The sequence below is a fragment of the Ceratotherium simum genome, chromosome 22 (genome assembly GCF_057802395.1).
Source record: "Ceratotherium simum simum isolate JZ-2026a chromosome 22, ASM5780239v1, whole genome shotgun sequence".
In the NCBI taxonomy this organism is placed as follows: Eukaryota; Metazoa; Chordata; class Mammalia; order Perissodactyla; family Rhinocerotidae; genus Ceratotherium; species Ceratotherium simum.
In genome coordinates, this window is record NC_141921.1 from 39,816,950 (window position 1) to 39,834,480 (window position 17,531).

Here is a 17,531-nt window from a genome sequence, read left to right on the forward strand (position 1 = left end):
GAAAAATTTCTGGAAATGGATAGTGGTGATGGGTGCACAACACTGTGAATGCATTTAATGCCACTGAATTGTACACCTAAAAATGGTTAAAATGGTTAATTTCATGTTATGTATATTTTACCAGAAAAAAAAAGGGCAGGGTCCTGAACTCCCCCCTGGACCTACTGAGTCAATCTCAGAGGTGGGTCCTAGAATCTGCATTCGAGCCTATTGACCGTGGGATTCTGCCCTTTGCTGGTCTCCCATGCAGGGGAGGGCCACAGACAGAGCCTTCCCACCCACCACCCAGGCCCCTTGGCTTCCCACCCCGAAGGAGTTGAGAAAGTCCTACAGGATACGACACGATGGAAATTCTCCCACTCGGCCTCCACCGCACTGCTGACGCAGGTGAGAGATGCCAAGAGGAAGCACAGAGAAGCAGCTCGACCAAACACGTCCGCCACGTGCACGGCATTCGGGACGGCACTCGGGCCAACAACAAAAGGGATCCAAGTGGGGCACGGGGGTGGGGAGCCCGGAAGAGAAGGCTCCAACGGTGGAGTTGGTGCCAATCTAAAGAGTCTGGATGAACCACGGGTCAAGAGTGGGGTCTCCTCTGTCTCCTCAGCACCCAGCCCAGTGCCTGGCTCCTCGGAGGAGCTCAAGGAGGAAGGAATACTGGTTGAATGACAGGCTTGGGAACGCTAGTGGCAGCCTGGGGTGCGGAGCCAGGCGTCTGAATAAAGACAAAGCCATACTCTGTCCACTTTCTCACCACCGCAGTCTTACGAGAGCACAAGATAGAAATGCATATGCCTCCTAAGGGGTTCTGAGAGCATGTGTGCTGGCGTGGTGGGGGAGACTGGATTAGAAAAGGAAACAGTGGGATGTCCAGTACCTACTGTCCACTTTGGGACACCCATGGGAGCGAGAAGGATACTGCTAAGGAGTATGTCAGGATGCAGCGGGTAACCCAGAGTACACGGCCCCCCTAGTTTCTTACTCCAAAATTAACCCAGTCCCAGAAAGGCAAATGGCAGAGGTTCTCAAAGTATGGTCCATGGAACCTCTATATCAAAAATCACCCAGGGCACTTGATAAAAATACAGATTCCCGGGCCCCTCCCCAGACCTCCAGAATCAGAATGGAGAAGGGGAGCCTGAGAATCTGCATGCTGGCAAGCACCTCAGACCACTGGGATCCCCAAAGTCTGAGACCCCCTTTAATGGGTCAGAGGGAGTTAGGGCAGAGGGTAAAGAGGGAAAACCCCAGTGTTGCCAAGACACCCATGCGCCTTTGTAAGTTTTCACACTGACCCTGGAAACCACCCTACAGGACGTCTTGGAGTATGGACGCTTCCTCGCTCTGGGCCTATTTCCTCACTCTGTAGAGAGAGTGAATTGACCCCATCCCTGCCTAGGTGTCCCTCTCGGGACTCTGCGTTCTAGGTTCCCAAACAGCCAGGGTCGGACCTCCCGTCAGGGGCCAGCTGGCTGGGACAGAGGGGCAGGGTAGAGTCTCCAGGAGCCAAGGGAGCAACCTAGGCCCCAGAGGCACCCCCTCCCCACTGCCTCTGGCTGATTGGAAGCCAGCGTGCTGAAGATGCCAGATTAGAATACCCTGAGACTCCCGGCATCGCAGCCTCTGCCCAGTGTGCTGGCAGCCCTCAGGGAATCGTCAGCTGATGAAGGAAACCACAGGGGAGAAGCCCTAGTCCTGGGGCAGGTGGCATGGAGGCCTGGAACAGCCACTTACTACAACCTGTGTCACCTCTGTAAGCCTCAACAGCATCTCTGTAAGACAGGGAGAATACATGTGTCTTCCAGGGGCGGGGGAAGGTAACAGGAACGTGTGGCTCCTGCTCAGCCCCCAGTATATGACTTTTTTTTTTTTTTTGTGGGGAATATTGGCCCTGAGCTAACATCTGCCAATCCTCCTCTTTTTTTTTTTTTTTTGCTGAGGAAGACTGGCCCTGGGCTAACATCCATGCCCATCTTCCTCCACTTTATATGGGACGCCGCCACAGCGTGGCTTGCCAAGTGGTGCGTCGGTGCACCCCGGGATCCGAACCGGGGAACCTCGGGCTGCCAGCAGCGGAATGTGTGCACTTAACCGTTTCCGGCCCCTAAATGACTCTTCATCATGAATAGGACCTTACCCAACGGAAATACATATTCTTCCCTGCCTGGGCGCACAGCACGTCAAAGTTAGGAGTGCACGGGCGAGCCTGAGCTTCGAGGTGAGGGAACCAAGCACACAGGCACCGGCAGCTGTTGTTTTTACTTCTCTCCAGGGCCCGAGGGAGAGCCTTCTGAAGCTTCTGTACAACTAAAAGGTCCTGAACACACTCAGTGCCGCTGATAAAGTTACAGCCCAAGCTAGTCGGGAGCCTGAGCCAGCCTCCAAATCCAAGCAGCAACAAAACACGAGGCCGCTGGGTCAGCCACCAGGGGGTGGATGTTCGCCAAAGTGGTCCCCAAAGCCCAGCACATGGACAGAGGACTCACACGGGGGGCGCCAACACCGAACCCACCAGCTCCCCTTCTCCTTAGCCCAGGCTTAGTGTCACCGAGTTCGGGGCTAGGACTCCAGGTGGGACACATCTACGTGTCACACCTCTCTGGATGTTAATTTCTTCCAAATTTGGGGTTGCTGCCGCACCTGCTGGCGAGGGCTCAGAGGAACTGCCACCAGCAGCGTCTTCTAACGGGCCTCTCTTGAAGGCATCCAAACAGCAGACAAGAGCGAGCCTGAAGTCCCCACCTTCATAGTGGCTGCTGCAAGGGCATAGAGCGGGTGGTCCTTGCGAAGAGGAGGCAATCCTGACCTTTCCCTTCCCAGACCGGCACTCATCTGACACGCTCACCACGAAATGCATTTACGGAGAGCAAATTCATAAAAAATGACTACACACCCAGGCACACGCACACCGTGCAACCACTGCTTGCCATCCTCTCTGGGGTGTTTACAGTCCTCAGGGACTCACAGCAAACACGAGATCCCCACGGCGATTGTTCGGCTAGCTTTAACGATGTGTTGGGTGTGCTTATCTGCTGGGGCCCAAATCTGTGTATGCAGCAATGCACCTGATTTTCCACTTTTGTCAAGTGGCCACATTATGGGTGAGAGAGGGGCTAACTCTGGGATCCCGTTTGCTATTTTCTGTGAGCCCCGTGCCCAGTGGCTCTTGAGATGATTAAAAGGGTTGAGTAAATTCTTCTTTCTGCAGAATGCTGGAGGGTCCTAGCAAATCGTCCAGTTAACTCAACTGGAATATTACAAAGAGCATAAACAGTGCGTAATGACTATTATGCAAATTTCCTGACCACTGAGAAGGGCAAATAAGCAACTAGCAGTCCTTCAGACTCACCTGTCTCATCAAATCTCAATATTTCAAACTTCAAAAATTTAAAAAATTTTACACACACACACACACGCACACACTCTCATACAAGTTCTTTGGACTCTGGATAAATGGGAATTCCCCTGCCCCTTATGGCACAGGTAGCATGAGGCCCCATGGGTATGAAGGATGCTAACCACACAGATTCCTGTCTAACAACCTTGAGGTGGGTAATACGATGCCATTTTATAGATGGGCAAACTGAGTCTCAGGACGCTCAATAACTTGCTTGGGGACACATAGCCAGTAAGCAGCAGAGCTGGCAAATTCAAACCAGGGTGTGTTTGATTCCAAAGCTGATGCCTTGTACCCACTCTGGAGGTTCAGAAGGAAAGGTCAGTCCATCTCGCTGAACAGTCACACAAGGTGGTGGGTGCTGGGCCACAGGGGATGTCCTTTGGGAAACCAATCTGAATTTTTTTTCAAGAGCAGTGACTTTCACTCCTGTCTTCAGGGACAGCCAAGCCCCAGTTGTCTCTGTCCCACCCTGTTAGCCAAGGAAGCTCACACGAAGCCCTGGTGGTCCTAGTGGGTGGCTTTCTAAGAGCAATCCCAATTCCAACGTGGAGATTTCATGTCACCCCCAACCTGGCAGAAATCCTTTACAGGAGGGATAACACAAGCCGACCTACTGCTTAAACTGCTAAAGGCACAGAGATAAGCAAACGCTTAAGTTGCTTAAAACGAGGAATGTGAAGGAGAGGACAGATTTTTTTTTCTTAAGATAAAGATTTAAAGAAAAAACGGACCTGGAACTTAATGTGGGTCTACTTTCCTAAGATCCATACAAGGTCTTTCCACACTGCTCGGAGGTCTACAATCTGGAATCAAGTCCTGGCTGTGATTCCCTCGAGCTGTGTGATCTTGAGCAAGTTACTAAACTTTTCTGGGCACCAGTGTCCCCATCTGTGGATGGGATTAGCAATTGCACCATCCCCCTGGGTTGCTAGAGGACTGATTAAGGCAACGCAGCCCATTTGGTTAGCACCACACTGGGCCTGGAAGCCTGGGCAGGCTTCAGATGCGGACAGATAAAGTGTCCAGTCGACAAACATAATAATTTACCAACAACTTTTAAAAAATGATGTGGTTCCTTTAACTGATCGGCAACACCCTCCTTGCGTCCCTCCTAGGGACTTGGCACCCATGCACCTCGCTCCATTCTGGAGGGCACTGACTCTCTCTCTCTGCCCACCCTACCTAATACCAAATAGCATCCACTCCCATCACGCTCGCCCCTCACCTGGCATTATTTTTCTGCAGAGCAATTGCCATCCCGACACATCCTGTCCCTATTTGCAGACTGGAAGTCTCCTCCCACAGAAGAGAAGCTCCATAGAAACAAGGGCTGTGGTTGTCTCCTGTGCTGCTCTCTCCCTGGCACTACAACAGTGCCTGGCAGGACTAGATGCTCGAGAAATGTGACTGACTGAACGGACAGCCAAAGAAGGAATAATTCACGTTCTCAGCCTGAGAACCCTCAGCGAGCAGCACCTGGCTCACTCTGCGGGGGCTCTGGAATGATACCCCCTCAGACGGAGTTATTCCCACGGCACCAACAGGGAAACTGAGTTTCAGAGTATCTCAAGGTCAAACAGATTTGGGGCAGAACCAGGTGCAGAGGGAGCAAGTGTCTACTTTCTGCGTCGCCTGCTCTGGTCCCTAGTCCGTGTGCAAAGAAGTGTGACCTCCCCTGGAAGAGGCCCCGCTCTGGAGGCCAGAGCTGTCACCAGCACAGGGCCTGTCACACGAGCAATGTCAAGGTGTCCAGGCCTCCATCCCGCCAAGCAAGCATCCCCTCTCCCTGTCCCCACACCTCTGAAAGTGCCAATCCTCAGACTCTGTCATCCAAAAGGGCACCTCTTTCAGCTCCTTAAACTGAGCGTCACGTTCAGCTGGGGACCAAAGACCTGAGATCCTGGGGCGAGTCACCTCACAGCCTGGCTAAAATGTTTATTTCAGCAGTACTGTCAGCTTGTGGTTCTCAGCCAGAAGAGTTCCCATTTGCCTCCCAGAGGAAAACCCCTCCCCTGTAACAGCCAATGGTCTGAGGAACCATGTCCACGACAGGCTGTCCACGATGCCTGGCGACCATGGAAGTTCTCAGAAACTACAGTTGGTCTTTAAGAGCCGGAGACCAGAAGAGGGTGAAGGGTGGTGGGGTAAAGAGAACTCAAATGTTCTGGTTTAGCTGCTGGCTTGATCCTATTTCACGCCAGTGATGTCATCTGTAAAGCGGGAAAGGAGATCTCCCATGCACACACAATGGACACATCACGAGGGCCGCCAGAATAACCACCACCCCCAGACCTCAGAGATAGGCGCTCCTTAGCGACAGCATGTCATTAGGATATTGTTATTATGAACACACAAATGGAGTCTATATAGACACAAAGTAAACAGATATATCTCCACTCAACCATCTTCTACATGTTTACATAATATCAACCTCCACGGGAACAACAGGCAGCCTGGATCACCGAAGTATTTTACAGACAAGACAAATGCCATCTTGACACAGTGCAGGAGGGTGGAGATGGAGCAGATAGCATCACATCCTAGTGGGAAACTGAGTCAATGGGCACTGACAGGTGCCCCAGCAAGTGAAGCCAACGACTAACATTCATTAAGCACCGACTGTGAACTAGGCAAGGTGCTATGCAGACACCAGCTTTTGAATGATCCAAACGTTAGCTGACATTATTATTATCTCCACTTCACAGATGGGTAAACCGAGTCTCAGAAAGATCAAGCAACATGCCAAGCTCTCCCATTTGCACCAAGCACCAAGCTTTACACCAAGCTGTCTGGGACTCAGTCTGTGCAGCTGGGGAGGGGGTGGGACTGTCTCCAGCAGGCCCAGCCCCAAAGCCAAAGATCAGGGACTTGAGCTCCTTCCAGGGCTCAGCGTCCCTTTTCTAGACCCTTGGTAACCCAAGACCTCAGTTGCTCCAGGAAACCAACGGCAGCTCAGCTAATCAGAGCCAGCTGGTTGGCAGTCTCAGCTCCTAAGGCCAGAACTACAACTTCAGGATTCCGTCTCCTGGGGAGACCAACACGGGCAAGCTGGAATTAGGAGGCCTTGCTGCTGGCTTTTTCTCATAGGAAAGAAATAATTATTAGGTAAATAAGCCTGGTGTTTTCCGGCTGGTAAGCTTGCTGCCTGGGAGGAGCATTCTGGGGCCAACCCATAGACAAAATTGGAAATTCCAAAAGTATGGCCTTAGGGCTGTGGGACCTTGGGCAAATCGCTTACTCTCCAGCCTTATCTGTCCTCATCTTCATGGAGATGACACAGCCTCACACCCACGGTTGTGATAAGATTTTAAGAGGACACTGCATGTAAATTACAGCAACACAATAGGTATTCAGGAAATAATGAATAATCGTGTTGTGCCCTCCCCCGCCCCATTTTTCCTAGAAAAAGTATTCAAACTTCAAACCGATGATGACAGACCCTTCTCGGAAGCCCTCGTCTTCCATCTAAATTTCTTCCCACCCTAGACACAAGATCCAGGGGTTTCTGCGGTTTCACAACCTAACTTGGGCGGGAGGGGGCGTGGGGGGGGACCAGCCGAGACCAGAACAGAATGGAGTGGGCGCATCCGCTCGGAACATTTTAACACTAAAACGCTGATCTCCACTTGGGTGGGATTAGGCTATGATACACATTAGACCATTGCATCTGTGTCTCCACCGCGGCAATTTCTTTCTGCATTAGTCGTTCAAGTGCAGAAGTCTCCCCGCTCCTGGCAAACGCGAGTCATCACTTTCCCCTCAGAGGGCCGGCGGGAAAGCAGCGCTCTCCTCGGCCCTTTATGGGGCCGCCAGGTGGGTTACAGGTGCGGTCACAGGGGGCCGCCCCAACTTCGCGCAGGGCTGGTCCCTTTCCCACGCTTCCCGAAACAGGCGCGGGGACGGCTGCGAGCTGGGTCTCCAGGCGCCCCGGGGTGGCAGGGCTCCGGCAGGCGTGGCCTCGACCTCCCCCTGCAGCCCCCAGGGGCTGGGGCCGGAAAGCCGCGGAGCCCGGAGACCCCAGCCCCACCCGAAGAACTAACTCCGCGACCCGCGCGTCTCCCCTGCACCCCGCCCCGCGCTCGGGGCTCCGCGCGCGGCCAGAACTTTGCCACCGGCGGCGTCCCGATCCCGGCCCGGAGCGCCCCCGCGCGCCCGGCCCCGGCGGCTCCCCGGGCCTGCGGCCCCGCCGCCCGCGCGCACCTACCCGGCTGCCCGCGATCGCCATCCGCTCGAACCGAGGGCGCCCCGGCGCGGGGCCGATCCCCGGGCCCCGGCGCGTCCACGCCCGGCTCGCAGGCTGCGGGCCCCGGGGGCGCGTCGGCCCGGCCCCCGCCCCGCAGGAAGGCGCCGGCTCGCCCTGCGCCGCGAGCTGGCGGACGCGCTCCCAGGTGCCCGCGTCGGCCGCCCGCATGCCGGTGCCGGGGGCGCTGCCCGCGGCGGCGCGGGGGCTCCGACGGCGGGCGCCCGCTCACAGCCCCGGGGCCGCCGCCGCATCGGGGCGCAGCCGAGCGCCGCCCCGCCGCCCGCCCGGCCGCCCGCGCGCGACCAGGGCTGTCCGTCCGGCCGAGCGCCGGGCCGTCCGCGGGCGCCGCACGCGAGGAACTCGGCCGCCGAGCCTCTCACGTGGGAACGACTCTCACTCCGCGGCTCCGCCTACCGCGCCTTCCGGACTGGCGAGGGCCGCCCCGCCCCGCCCCCGGCCCCGCCCCCGGCCCCGCCCCCGGCTCCGGCCCCCCCCCCGGCTCCGGCCCCGCCCCCGCCCCCGGCCCCCGCCCCCGCCCCCGCCCCGGCCCGCCGCGGCGCCCGGACTCGCCCGAAAGCCTCGGGGAGCGCCGCGGCGCCCCCTCGTGCGCCCGGCCGCCGGCCACTCGGCGCGTCCCCAACATGGTCATTCCTGGAGAAACTGAGGGTCAGAGCGATGGCCAGTGTCACCGGGGTCGGAAGTGACAGGACTGAGCCAGGTCTTTGAAAGCCCAAGCGAGTGCATCAAGGGGCCGGCTGCCTGGCACCCCAGTTTGCATGTCTCTCCACTCTTCTGACACCCTCGCGACAGCCTCGCTGAAGAGCTGAAGTCCCAGCAACTGGCCGAGAGGGGGCAGACAGAGCGGGCAGGGAAAAGGCGGTGCGCCCTGGGGCTTCACCTGCCCTCACCTGTACTCTGTGACCGGCATTCTTTATAATACTGAGCGCGGTTGCTGTGCCGGAGAGGGGGGAGGCAAAACTGACATGGTCCCTATCCAGGAGGAGGCTGTGATCTCGTGAGGGGCCCTGTGTCTGCACCTCACTTCCTCAAGCCTCAGTTTCCCCATCTATAAAATGGGGTAACAGGAACTCCCACCTCCTCCATCATCAGGGCTGCTCGTGAACTCCTCTCTAAGGCAGCCATGTGGCAGGTGAGGTGACGCCCAGGGAGGCCAGGGCCTGGACCTCGGGAGGGGGAGGGGGAGGGGGGCAGCCAAGCCCTGTAGGAGGTGATACCTTGGAGGGTCTGCAAATCTGAACCTGCCCCCTGTGGGTGCCCCAGTGGCTGGCTGGCAGTACTCACTGGCTGTAAAGTGAGTTTGCAGCTCTGAGCCCCCTTTGATCTGGGGATTATGATGCTCTTTGGAAGGACCAATTATCCCCCTGAAGCCCCAGGAAGCGGGTCCGGTTTCCCCCCTATTGTAGACACAGGGGAGCCAAGGCTACATGCCCAGGTGAGGAGTCACACACTCTCGGTAGCGTCCCCAGCCTCCCCTTCCAGGCAGCATGCACCCCACCCTTCCCAGGCCTAGCTTAGTAACCTATGGCTCCCACTGGCTCAGGCCTGAGCTCTGGGAATTTCTAGGTCACTGGCATATGGCTCTCCAACAAGCTGTGGAAACCAAATTACTCCCCCCACCAAGTTTCTAAAATCTTTCATGCATCACTTTCCTGTCCATGGGCCAGGCACCCGGCCTCTCAGCCACCACTGTGGCCTGGCCACCATCCATCACCGCCTTCCTGCTTCCACCCCCCACATCTTCCTCACCCTCCCAATGACTGGGAAACTGGCCCAGCTGTGGAGTTCCCCAGGGCTGCCTCAGACTCCCTTCCCCTGTCTAACTGGAACCCTGGCTGCCCAGGGGAGGGCTGAGGGCTGCTGGTGCTCCCAGCTGGGAAGGAAAACTGCCCACAGGGTTAAACAGCCACAGCATTCTGGGGGAGGGACACTGACCCCACACCAAGTGAGAGCAGGTGTTGGGATCCCCCAGTTCCTCTGCCTTTGCTGGGACAGCAGGCAGAACAGAACAACAGGAAGATGGCTCTGAGCCCTGGTGTGTGGAGAAGCTGGGAATGTCCTTGCATTCTGGGGACATCTGGTCCAGGAGTCTCTGTCTCAGCTGCCCTCAGGGGCCCAGCCAGGGACATGAACCAGTGAGGTGGGCTGCACAGAGATGGCTGTGGTTTGTTTTATAAGGGCACTGTGGTTGTATTCTTTTGCCCTAGACACTCTTTGCATATTAAACACTAGGAAGGCTCTTCACTTCCACAAAGAAACATGCTCTTTCCCATATTTCTTGAAGTACATGGAACTCTTGGTCGATCTTCCGTTTTCTCACTTGTGATACAGCCGTTCACTTTCCTCTTAACTGCATGACAAGAAGACAGCCGCACAGGCGTGAATATGTAGCACTCGTCACTTGCATTCGGTGTCAGGGAGATTTTAGGGAGTGGTGGGGACTGCGGCAAACAAGAGGCCACCAGCCCCTGGAGAGGAGGCCATAGATTGTTGTCATCCAAGAATGTGGCTCTTGTGTTACCAGAGGTTCTAATTTTTTTTTAGAGCTACTAGCAATGTGGATCTTTATGTAAAATCTAAGTTTGACATGTTGGCAACTCTTTAAAATTTAAGAAGAAGAAAGAGGAGAGGGATGAGGGAGAGGGAGAGGAGAAAGAACAAAGGAAACATGTCTAGAAGTTTCTATCTAGCCCATTGGCCACCCGTGTTCATTTCACTGCTGCTCTCCTTGGTCCCCAACCTCTCAGAAGCCTGCACAAGCTTTCTACTTACATTTCAATAATCCAAGCTGTTCTCAAGCCCACAGCCTGGGGGAATTTCTGCTGCTCGCCTTACTCAGCAAAGATTGGCCTGGCTGCGTGTGTCTGTGTTTGTGTGTGTGTGTGTTCAGGTGTGTTCCCCACACTCAGGACCAGGACTTCACACGGCTGTTGGGCCCACCTTCCCTCTCTTTCTGGGGATTCTCAGACTGCCCAGGGCTTCCCCAGGCAGCTTCAGCCTCTCAGTCTCCCTGCTCGAGCTCTGCGAGCAGGCAAGCCTCTGGCGGCAGCAGCGGCCTGCAGCCTTCCAGAAAACCATCTGCCTTAGGTCGGAGGCATTTCTTCCTTCAGGTATGTATCTGATTATGAGGAATTCTGGGCCCAGGAGATATTGCTGCTCAGTTCTGCAACCGGAGATCCAGGAGCCAGGAAGTGACAACCCAAGTGCCCTCAGCAACTTGGGCAGACCAGCCAGGATAACTCAGGGTGGGTTTTATTGGGGACTCCAATACAGGGCCAGCTTCTGAGTGCACAAGTTGTGCAGCTGCAGAGGGCGCATGCTCAGAAGGGCCCTGCACTTGGGTTAATGCTCTGCTATTGTCACCTTGAAATTCTTAATTATTTTTGAACTAGGGGCCTCGCACGTTCATTTTGCATTGGGATCCGCAAATTATGTAGCTGGTCCTACTCCCAGAAGATCTTCCCAGGCTCCCTGGGGGATGCTGGGAACTGATGTTGGAGACCGCAGGGCCTGGGAGTTGGCTCATTCTGTCCTTCTCTATGGCACGTCGTGTCCAGCCTCTGCAAGGCAGCAGGAAGGGAGGATTTGGGATGGGGAAAGGCGGTAGGGACTGTTCCCATCCATTCTCTGGACAGCTCATTAAGGTGCAGAGGCATAGTGGGAATTCCCAGGGGAAAATGGACAGTCCGGGCAGGGGGAGGGGAAGATGCTCTGGTTCTGAGCTCTGAGGCCAGATAGTGTCCCCCTGACCCTGACCTCAGGCCGACAGGGCGCCACCAAAGAAAACACAAAGGAGGGATGCAAGAAGCCAGAGCAGTTCTCATTCACAGCGCCCCCTCATTCCCAGGGAACTTCCTTTAGATCACAGGAGAGAAGGACAAGATATATTTGACTTCAGGAACAAAGCCCAGAAACATTGTACTCAAGGACCCCACTATGTTTGAGATCTGCTTGAAGTTGAATATTTGAGCCCACTGGAATTTTTCAGGTATTTTTTTTTTCTTGGCTGTGTTTTCAGTAGGTGAAGAAGAGGTTTTACTGAGATCTTCCAGCCAACATTCTCCAACCTTCTCCACACACCTGGAGCTAAGACAAGGTAGCAACTCTGCATTCCTCGGAATCTGCACAGGTCTGCCAGTAACACCCCCCTGAGCTCCTGGCCACACTTCCCAGGAGTCTGGAGGCCTCAGTGGCAATGCCGGGGCCCCCAGCTTGTGTGTGACCATGGAAAAGGGCCTCTCTGTCCAGGCATCACTGGCCAAAGAAAATGAAAGGCTGGGTTAGCGGACGTGAGGAGGGCTTTCCAGCTCTGTCCACTATGGCTGAGTCGGTCATTTTATCCTTCTCATGGTCGTTGTGGGGGTATGTTGTGTGTGTGTTGCTAGGAGTGAGAGCGAGTGCATTAGTTACCTATTGCTGCATAACAAATCACCGCAAACTCAGTGGCTTAAAACCACAAGGGTTGATTCTCTCTCAGTTTCTGGGGGTCAGGACTCCAGGGTGGCTGAGCTGGGTGCCTCTGGCCTCTCAGAGGCTATGGTCAACTCAAGGATCTATCTGGGGAGGACCTACTCCCAGGCTCATGCATGAGGCTCTGCGAAGATTCAATTCCTCGTGGGTCTTGGACTGAAAACCTCAGCCCGTCCTTGGCTGTTGGCCAGAGGCCGCCCTCAGTTCCTCGTCATAGAGCCATGTATCTACTCACTAAATGGCAGCGTGCCTCCCCCAGAGGGCTCCGAGAAAGCACAAGAGAGGGTGTGCACGAGACACGAGACGGAAGCCACTGTCTCTGTGTAACCTAATCTTGGAAATGGCATCCATCACCTTTTTCCTGTTCCATTCATTAGAAGTGAGTCACTAGGTCCCACCCACAGTGGACGGGAGGGATTACAAGAAGGTGTGAATACCAGGGGGCAGGGGCCACGGAGGGCCATCTTGGAGGCTTCCCACCCCTGGAGGCTGGGGACACATGCTCTGGAGGCAGAGGGACCAGGTCTCAAGTCTTGGCTCTGACACTCTAGTGTATGATCTTGGACAAACGATTTCACCCCGGAAGCCTCAGGTTCCTCACCTGTAAAATGGAGAGGATCAGGGCTTCTACCTAGTAGGGTTGTGGGGGAGGTTTCAGTGACAAGAGGCACAGGCAGAGCTCTGAGAGGTGCCTGGCACAGGGTAAACCCTCAACAACTGGGCTCGAGGGACACTGCTGGAGGAGGCTGGAGTGACATGCCCATTGCTTCTAAGCCAGGCAAGCACTGCCTGCTATCTCCACTGAGATCTGCAGCCTTCAGTCCATTTCAGGGACTCCAAAGGGACTTGGAAGTCCTTTGGCAGGCACTGGGATGCCTTTGTGGCCGAGGCCGCCAGCCGGGACAGTGCTGATCTTCCCTCGGCCTTCCCAGTAGGACTCTGGGGCACAGGTGCAGCAGGAGGATTAGGCTGGGATTTTCCTCCAGACCCACTTAGACCTCTGCTCTTGGGGGACGAGGATTGTACCCGAGGTGCATCCTGCCGTCTGTCCTGGTGAGGTCTTCCTGGCTGGAGACTTTTGTGGGCCTGTCACAGGCTCACTGGCACCCTGCGACAATCTTCCTGGGGCCCCCAATGACCTGGTAAAGATCCCGATCCCTTCTGGGGGCTTCCAAATGACCTGCCTGGAGGCAGAGGCTTAGCCCAGTCCTCGGGCAGAGCTGGGCATTAGAGCGTTTCCCAGAGTGCAGCTGGCCTCCGTGCCCTGCCTGTAGGACTGTCTTGGCTCCCAAGTTAGATTCTCAACTGCAACAAAAGGAAAAAGTCCTTCCTTATCCTTCATGCCAAGCAGGGAGGTTTCTGCAGGAAGTTAAAATGTTGCAGCTCATTCAGAATAAGAACAATAACATCAAAAATACTATGACTTATAATAATAATACTGGCAAACTTTTACACAGCCCTTCCTATACGTGCCAGGCACTGTTCTAAGAACTTTACGCATTCATTTAATCCTCCCAACAACCCCGAGAGGTACTATTATTATCATCCCCATTTTACAGATGAGGAAACAGACACAGAGAAGTCAAGTCACTTACCCAAAGGCACACAGCCAGTGAGACTACACCAAGCTTATGTAGTCTGGCTGCAGAGTCCATGCTGATGACCACAAGGCTACCTTGGCAACAGGTGTCACTGATTGAGCACTCACCTCGCCCCAAGTGCTGTCCTTTCTAGCTCCCTCAACCCTCCAAACCACACTGTCCCCATGTCCCAGAGGAGAAAACTGAGGTTTAGGGAGACAAAGGGACCTATCCAAGATGATGTGGCTGGTCAATGCAGCTTTGGGGATCTAACCCTCAGACGTGAGGGGTGTTGTCTGGGGACGTGCCTGCCTGTGGGCAGGGTGGAATAGTCAACCGTCCTCTATTACCCCCTGAAGAGAGGACTCAGGGAACCCTCAGCGGGGCACTGGGCAGCTGTGCGGGATGGGGCCTCTGCTGCCCCCGGTGGCCACTGGTGGTACTTCACCTTCCCCAACTGGGGCCCTTTAACTCTGGGTTGGTGGCTTCTGGGGATGGGACCCTTATGGCCACCACCGCAATTTTCAGACCCTGTGTCTACACTGCCTATGTGTGATTCAAAAGACACAGAGGGCTGTGGGCCAGTGAGTGCCCAAGATAAGAATAGCGGTCACTGTTCACTGGCCACTTCCACCTTTGTGCCAGGCACTATGCTAGGCACTTGTTACTTCAGTGTTATCGTTAATTTACCAATGCACAGAGATAGACTCATCACTGTTAAGGGTTATCAGTAATATTCGATAGAGCACTTCACACATACTAGCTCATTTTAATCCCCACAACACTGTGTAAGGACTGTCATTATCCTCACTTATCAATGAGGAAACCACAGAACAGAGAGGTTCAGTAGGTTGTCTGAGATCACACAGTAGTATACGGTGGAGCCAGAATTCAGATGCAGGCAGTTCTGGCTCTAGAGCCTGTTCTCTTAATTATTATGCCATTATTATTTATTATTATAACAATTATTATTATTCTGATTTTACAGTTGAAGAAACCGAGGCTTAGAGAGGTGAAAGGATTTGTCTAAGATCACACAGCTGGTGAGTTTAGACTCAGTACTCAACCAAGTCTTCTTCATTTATTCATTCGTTGACTCAACAAGTACTGACTGTGCACCACCCGTGTGCCAGGCACCGTACTGGGCTCCAGAGGTAAATCCCTGTGCAGTCTCGCCTGCCACACGTGACGCCACGAGGGCCTGGGGCAGTTTCTGCGGAGGAGAAACTGTACTCCCAGTGCTCCGCGGCTCCTCCCTGCTGGCCCTACCCCTCCCCACCCAGCCTGGCACCGGGAAGGGCCTGGATTCCTCTGCAACTTTGTCTCCACTACATTCCCTGCAGAATGGCCCTCACAGGGAGATGGGAAATAAGACTGATTGGACTCGGGAGAGGCTGCTGTGAGGGTCCGCGGCATGGAATTCGACACTTCTCTTTCTACAACCGCCCTTGACTTACTAGTAAAGTTAGGCAAGTCAGGCTGCCTTCCTGGGGCCTCAGTTTCCCCACCTGTGAAACAAGGATAAGAGCACTTGCCTATCTCCCCAAGAATGTGGTGTGAGGAACAACGGAGCCCAGAGGTGGGAAAGCCCGGGACTGCGAGGGACAGCCAGCCAGGCTGGTTCAGTAAAGGAATCGTTTGTTCATTTCCTTGTTTATTTCATCTGGTCAGTCTGCACTCGGCGTCTGCCGTGAGTCCACTCCTGTCCCAGACACCGTGGAGAGAGGCAGCAGGACCCCGGCGTGTGGGAAGCTCACAGTGCACTTGGATGCTAAGATGAGAAAGAATTGCTAGCAGGTAGATGACTTGGTTTATAATGCTCTGTGCCATAGATGCCTTATCATTGGGACTGTGATGAGCCTCTGCCACCCACCTCCCCAAGGCAACAAATGATCCCAAAGATCAGGCTAGTGAACCGCTTCAAGATTCTTGCATGCAGGGTGAGCGCCGAAGCCCAGAGATGCTGGCCTGGCCTGTCTCTTTAAGGCTTAAAGTGCCCAGCTCTCACAGTGGCTACAAGCAAGTTGAAACCATGGGGTAAGAACCCCGTGCAAAGGCCTAGGCCTTTCATGTGAAGATCTCTGAGCTACCTGCAAATAGCAATCAGGCATCTCCACACCGAGGTGGGGTTTAGTTGTTCAAAGACAAAGCTGGCTTCTCCTGAGAAAAACAGAAGTCCAGAGAGGCTCAGAGGCTTGCCCAGGGGCACACAGCAAATCAGGGGCCCAGGCAGACGGACTTCACTAAGCCCTAGAGCAGTGGTTCTCAAAGTGCGGCCCCTGGGCCAGCTGCATCAGTAGCACCCCTGAGCACTTATGAGAAATGCACATTCTCTGCCGCACCCCCGACCTCCTGAGTCAGAAGCTCAGGGGGTGGGGCCTGACAGTCTGTGTTTTAACAACCTTCCATGTGACCCTGGTGCCGACAAAGTTGAGAGCCACTGCCGTGCCCAAAGGAAGGGTTGCTAGGTCTTCATGCCCTTCTGAGCGGGGAGGAACGAGGCAGCCGAGCACAGCAAGGTCGCTTTCTCAGCAGCCGTGGCGTCATAGTTACATAACCACCCCTCCCCCACCCTGATGGCTTTCTGCGCCCAGACTCCAATCTCTGGGGCCCTCCCTTTTCAGGAGGCCACCTGCCTGGGCTCCGGGAGGCCTGTCTGCACATGCCCGTGGCTGCTTTCCCGTAATTACGGGCTTTACCTGCCCGCCCACCAGAACTCGGGCATGTCAGCCAGAGCGACTCCCGGCTTCTCCAACTCTGAACGCAGAGCATGCGCGGTCCCCGTCACCACCACACAAGCAAATGAGGGGGTTCCGTGGCTGCAGGTGTCCCCAGCAAAGTCCGGATCGGGCCTGACTTTGCCCCAGCTGCCCCAGTGTGGGCCGAGCACAGGGAGGAAGACAGAACGTTCTGCACCCTGGACATGAGGAAGTAACCTTAGGCCCTGGTCTCCTGGTTCTCAGAGCAGAAATTGGCAATGGCCCCTGTTCCCAATGGGACTAATTAGAATTTGTTCTAAATTCTTCTTTTTCTAGAATTGTCCTTTGAACATCTTTGGACCTGGGTTCAGGAGGCCGATTCGTCGAACGGATACGTACGAAGGACTGGTATCTTCCCCCTGAAGTTTCTCATTAAAACAAACGAGCAAAGATGTGTTTTGCTAAATGTGAAAGAAGCTGCATTCTTTTTGTTTTTAAAGACGTGACCTTTGACAGTGGAATGTTTCTCCCAGATCGGGCCCCAGTGGAGGGATTCTCAGGGACTCGTGGGGTGAAGGACAACCCCACAAGCTGCTGGGTGGGCCAAATCTCACCTCTCCTGTAAATTCAGGGCAAGGATGGGGTCTTAAATTGATAGATGCCGCGGTGCCAGGCACACAGCAGACACACACTTGAATCGTGGATCAGTGGAAAGATCCTGTCCCAGCTGCCTGCAGCTAAGCTTAACAAGCCCCTTCCATCATTCCAGCCCCTTCCCATTTCACCTAAGTGTCCCATATCTTAATAAATAACAATAGCTACCATTTACTGTGGGCCCTGCCGTACGATAGGCCCTCTGGTGACATCATCTCATGTAATCCCTCAACTGCCCTATGAGAGAGGGATGCTGTTAGCATATCCATTTTAGAGCAGAGTAAACTGAGGGTAAGAGAAGGGAACCGAGGTTTGCAAGCTGGTGGCCCTAGAGCCAACTGTAGTCTGGGAGTGTGTTTTTTTTCCTAGCACTCTATTAAAAAACATTTTAAAAACTAGTCGCCAACACTTTTAAATTAGGACAATTGATACCAAAGAATTCAGATATTTAGCTTTATTTTGGAAAA

The 17,531-nt window shown here is 54.5% G+C and overlaps 1 protein-coding gene across 2 annotated transcripts in view; it reads right to left on the reverse strand.

Annotated features, from left to right (window-relative positions):
* Positions 1-17,531, reverse strand: part of KAZN (kazrin, periplakin interacting protein) — a 451,377-nt gene that overhangs the window by 152,064 nt on the left and 281,782 nt on the right. The window contains exon 1 of one of the 2 annotated variants that reach the window (XM_087446770.1): positions 7,605-7,946. The exons of the other annotated variant lie outside the window; for it this stretch is intronic. The gene's annotated coding sequence lies outside the window, so the exon portion shown is untranslated. Of the gene's footprint in view, positions 1-7,604; positions 7,947-17,531 lie in introns of those variants that run through there. 2 annotated transcript variants of the gene reach the window in all.